Raw genomic sequence first — 5,549 nt, forward strand, 5'->3', positions numbered from 1 at the left:
CTGGGAGGCCTGCCAGACTCCTGCGCCCCGGCACCCGTGCCTGCTGTGTACCTGGTAAATCCACATAAAAGCCTGAAAAAAGCCACTGAGGGTTCCAGGACTCGCTCCTTTACCCCGGTCTGCTCGGATAATAGATAGCCTGCGCCGTGGCCTTCCTGGCGCTACAGTTGGCTTTCACGGACAGCAGAGCCTGGACCTTACGTACAAATGACCTTGCGGGGCAGCAGAAGTGGTTGACCTTGAGCTGAGCTCCAAGGCCGGCTGGGGCCAGGAGACTGCAGAGGGGGCTACCCAGAGCTGAGGGACCCACCAACAGAAATTCAAAACTTCACTGATCTGGGGAGAAGCCTCTGCATACATCTTCATGAACTGCCCTTGACTAGCCGAGGAACTTCAGCCATGTCCATGTTTCTTTGCCCCTAACCCGCTTTTCAGCCAATAAAATTTAACTCCTTTGTTCTCAACCCCATCCTCAAAAAGCCTACATAATCTATTGCAGGTTTTTTTTTAAAGTTTTTTATTTATGCATACAAGAACTGGGGTGTGGACCAGAGGTGTGGGGTGAGAGGATTCACCAGAGACAGAGTGGGGAGCAGAACGGGCAGATCTACTGAAATACACCGCTGAAGGGAGCAGCGGGGAGACAGGACTGCTGAGTCATGTGGGTAGCATCCTGGCTGGGGATTGAACTTGTGCTGTGCTTTAGTGGCTGGCAATAGCTTAATAGCGCTGAGACTTTGACCCCTGAGCCACCAAGGAGGCCCTTACTGCAGTACTTAACCAGGGAGGCAGATTTGAGTTTATCTCTTGTCTCTTTGCTAGGTGATTTGAAATAAAGTTTCCTTCTTTTTTCAAAACCCTGTTGTCGTAATAACCTGGTCTATGCACACTGAGGAGCAAGCCCATTTATGGTAACTGCTGGACAGGGACACTGCAGGGGGTGGGGGGAGGTCAGGAAGGGCCATTCAGAGCCTCTGTATTGTCAGCCAGGTGAGAAATCTGGGTGGCGGGGGAGCCCTGATGCAGGGGAAACAGCACATGCAAAAAGGCCTTGAGGAGGGAGAGGCTGAAGTTTCTGAGAAGGGGCAGAGTCTGCAGCGTACTGTAACAGTCTCAGGAGCCCTGGGCAGGGTACCTTTCCTGTTCCCCAAGGTCTTATGGGCTGGGGGGAGGGGTGGCATCCACCTCTTGGAAGGCAGCAGGAGGAAACCACCTGGTCACCAGGTTGGGGAGGAGAATGAAGGAAGTTTCCTGTTCACCTCTCCCCAGAGGGCCAGCTGCCGGGAAGGAAGGCCCTGCGGATCAGTGCTGAGTGGAGAGGGAAAAAGTGGGGTGGATTTGTTTGTGGGGAACCCCCTGGTTTCCCCGCCAACCACCGCCATTCATTTAGCAAACAGTTGACAGATAAGGTCCAGCCCCACTATCTACCTGGTGCCCTGCCTCTGCCCAGCCCAGCCTTGCTCTGATCATTTTGAAAACATTTCTGTTCTCAGTCCGTCTTTAGAGCCACAGACCGAAATACTAAGGTGAAATGTTAACGTGTTGGAATCTCTTCGAATTTCATAGGGAAGGGAGACGTAGGGAACGTATTGATGCAAAAAGCCAAGCTGGATGAATCGAGATATTTGAATCCGGGCTGGCGCATAGCAAGTTTATTGTGCTGTTTACCTTATGTTCCTTTAGATGTGTGTGCAAGAGTGTTTAATGTTGAAGTTCAGTTCAGAAAGACTCCCCCATCCTCCTGTTGAATTCCCAACAAATCAGTCTCTCCAAATAAATATTAAATCTCAACTCACAGGGCCTCCCTGGGGGCGCAAGGGGTTAAGCACAGCACTGTGAAGCTATCTGCAGCCTCTGCAGTATGAGTCTGATCTCTGGCTGGCCAGGGAGCTACCCACATGGCACGGCAGACCTTTCCTGGCTCACCTGCTGCTCCCCTCAGCAGTGTCTTTCTGTCAATCTGCCTGTTCTGTTCCCCACTCTGTCTCTGGTGAATCCTCTCACCCCCTGCACCTCTGGCCTGTCCCCCAATTCTTGTATGCATAAATAAATAAATCTTTAAAAAACAAAAACAGAACAAGGACAAAAAACTCAGAGTGGTAAGAAATGCTGCAAGGCTAGGCTGGGGCAGACAGGGCCAGACAGATAGGGAGAGCTGGGCTCATCTGCCACCTGTTTGCTAATGGGTATGACTGAGTAAGAGAGGGAGTGGAGCGGCCCTCTTTTCCTTCTCCAACCAGTACCTATTAAGCAGGGCCATAGGCAGGTGCCAGGCTGGCAGATGTTAGGAATCAGCAGATTCTCGGGGGCACTGCCCAGGGCAGTCTGGACTGAGGGTGAGGAGCATGTGCTGGCCTGGGCATGACCGCCTGGGGCTGCTGCTCCTCTTGCCGATGGGGAATGGGGTGCAGGTCAGGGCCTTTTCCAGGCCCAGGCCTGATCACCCCCTGGTACCCTCTCTAGTTAACTCTGGGTGCCAAGTGCCCTTGAGCCACAGGGTAAAGAGCAGTGGTCTGTGTTTGCGTTTGTGGCTGTAGGCTGATGGGCTCCTCCCAGCAACCCACCTCCTCCAGTATTAGCTCCAGGGTTCAGCGCTGTCAGTTCTACCCCAAACTCTTCTGTCCAGGCCTCCTGGGGTCCTGCCTGGGAGCAGGGCCATGCACAGCCCTCTGTCCCACATGCCATTTGTGCAAAGGATATAACAGGGGTCCATGGCAGGTGCTCCTGAAACTGACAAACAGGCTGGTGCAGCTCCTGTTCCCGGATGAAGCTGATGACTGTCAGCAGCAGTGGCTCTGGCGTGAGGCTCATGTCCAGTGTGCCCGCCCAGCCCAGGCCCCCATGGAGATGACCACAGTCACTCACCCCCAAGGCTGCTATTTTCTGGGCCACTTCTGTGAGAAGGGCATTTTGTAGATGTGTTTTCTGGTTTTTGCATCATCCCCATCTGGGGTGGGAGGTGGGGTCCACTTTATGGATGTGGAGACTGAGGCCCCTGCCCAAGGCCACTCAGCTGGGCTGGGGTAGAGCCAGGTCCCAGCTGGGCCTGCCCGGCTCCAGATCTTCTCTCCAAGGGCCACCTAGGGGCCAGCTGCTGCCGAGTCTGCAGCCCCTTCCCCGGGGTTGCTCTAGCTCCAGAGCCTGTAGCCAAACTGCAGGGATCAGAGATGGGGCTGCTCCTTGAGGCTTTGCTCCCCAGGGGCCTCCAGGGCCCAGACCAGCAGAGTGGGGGTGTCAGGACCCCCATGGGCGTGTTCAATGGCAACTGTTTAATGGGAGAAACCAGTATTTTCCAAAAGTCCCATATCCCAAGAATTCCCCAAGACTATTACTAAAAGCAGATTCCCAGGCCCAGCCCTGGATATTCAGAGGCTGGGGCGAGGGCCCTGGAATCTGCCTTTAACCAGCAACTCCACTGAACCGACAGCAGTGGTTTCAGAGCCAGTGATGAAATCCCTGCAGAACCCTGACGGCAAAGAGGCATGTGGGCAGGGAGGGTGCTTTCTCCTGGTGCAGGCCTGCTGCAGCCCCCAGGTCTGGCCCTGCCATTACAGCCTCTGAGGCCGTGCAGACCAGTCAGGAGGGGGTCAAGGCAGGACCCCGTGTTTGAGCAGTGACCTCTAGATGGCAGGAGCTGTGGCTACTTTCAAGGTACCCCTAACCCAAAGGCCGAAAATGACAGTTTGTCCCCAAATGGGGCTTCCAAGGGGGATTTCCTACCTCATCTGCCCTGTGGGGGCTGAGCCCCAACTTAACAGAGATCACCAGCTGGTGACTCTTGGGCATGGAGGAAAAGCCCCTAAAAAAATTTGCAGGTGTCTCCCCTCCACCTGCCTGCTGCTGTGACTCCTGCCCATCCTCCCCCATCAACCCCTCCCAGGGGCTGGTGCCCGTGGGGGATGGTAGCTGAGGATACCCCAATCTCTCAGAGTGACATATTTCTCTTCCCAGAGTGGCTTTGGGCTGGAAGAGCTAACAGGGGTTTCTAGCAACAAGACTTGGCGGGCTGAGAGCCTTGCCGCTCACAGGGGGGCCTGCAGCAGCAGAGGGCTGGTAGCTGGGGAGGGGTGAGGCATCCCCGCCTCTGCCAGGCCCCCTGACTCCTGAAGATGGCACCTGTCCCACCACACACTCACCTGGGACCCTTTGTGGGGTCAGTTCAGGGAGTGGCTAGGGTGCCCGCCCAGAGATCAGAACTTAGGCAGCTCCTGCCAGCCCTGCACCCCCTTCTCTTAGGCACACCCTAAGCCGGCCACCCCTGTGGGCCAGCATTTATGTCATTGGCTCTTTTCTGGGTAACTGAGGCTCAGGGACAGGCCCCTGATGCTCATGGCGGGAGGGCAAAGGGCAGACTCAGCCCTCGGCCAGGTGGGGGTGGCAGGAGACAGGGCAGGAGGGAGGCGTGACCGTGTCCTGGGCCAGGGAAGGACTTCAGGTGACAGCTTTCCTTCTGCGGAGACCCCGGGAGAGGCCTGGACACCCTACAGCTGGCCCTTGAGCAGGAGGGTGTGACCTGCCCCACCCACTGCTCTGTGGGCTTTTCCCAATAAATACCATCGTGTGAATTGTTAAAAAAACATGAATTTCTTTTGCACATTTTCTTTTCCTCTTGATGCCCAGCGTAACGCACGACTAGCGCAAGGCAACATGCCGTAGGACAGGCAGTTCATGCTAAACACAGATGACTTAGGGTCCCGGAGCCGGGGCTGCAAAGGCATCTTGGCTTCCTGAGATTTTCCTGAAGGACATTTTCTTCCCTCTGGCTTATTTCGTGGCAACAATACACACAGGGAGGCCACGCACAGGTAACACAACATAGATTCATCAGCTGTTTATGACTTGCAGGTATCTGCAGACTCTCAGTAGTTAAGTTTTGGGGGAGTCAAAGATTATGGGGACTTTTGACTGGGGTGAGGGGTCCCCTCACCCCCAAGGTGCCAACGGCCTGCTGCATTGCTGCTAGGAGTGCTGCTGTGCGCTCCCCGCGCGCCTGGTACCCGGTGTGGCGGGTGTCACTGTCCTCGGTGGTGGCGCCGAGGCTTTGCCTCAGCAGATCTGCTGCTCAAGAAAAAAGCCTGCGCGCCGCTCCTCCGTCCCCAGGGCCGGGCCTGGGGCTCTGCTTCTTACAAGAACCCTGGGGGATTCTTGAGGTCCGGGCGGTTCGGGAAACATCTTCTCTCAACCCCGAGCGCGGCTGCCCGCGGCCCAGGCCCCTCCCTCCCGGGCTCCCTGGACACCGAGGTCCGTCCGCGGTTCCGGCCCAGCCCCGGCCCTCCCGGCACCGCTGGTGCCCGCTGGCGCCCGGCTGCCGCTGAGCCCGGGGCGCCTTCGCTCCGCCCTCCGCCGGGATCGCCCCTCGGGGTCGGCTTTCTCTCCGAGGAGAGGCCCCCGCCCGGCCCTGCCCGGGGGACCCCCCCCAAGCCCCGCCCCGGCCGAGCCCACCTGCCGCGCCGCGACTGCGCTCTGCGCCCCGCGCCCCGCCCCCACCGGAGCCCTGCGCGGAGCCCCCGCGGGCCCAGCGCCCCCACCACACCCCCGGCCGCCGCGCC

The sequence above is a fragment of the Talpa occidentalis genome, unplaced genomic scaffold (genome assembly GCF_014898055.3).
Source record: "Talpa occidentalis isolate TD23 unplaced genomic scaffold, MPIMG_talOcc4v2.1 talOcc4.12, whole genome shotgun sequence".
Lineage (NCBI taxonomy): Eukaryota > Metazoa > Chordata > Mammalia > Eulipotyphla > Talpidae > Talpa > Talpa occidentalis.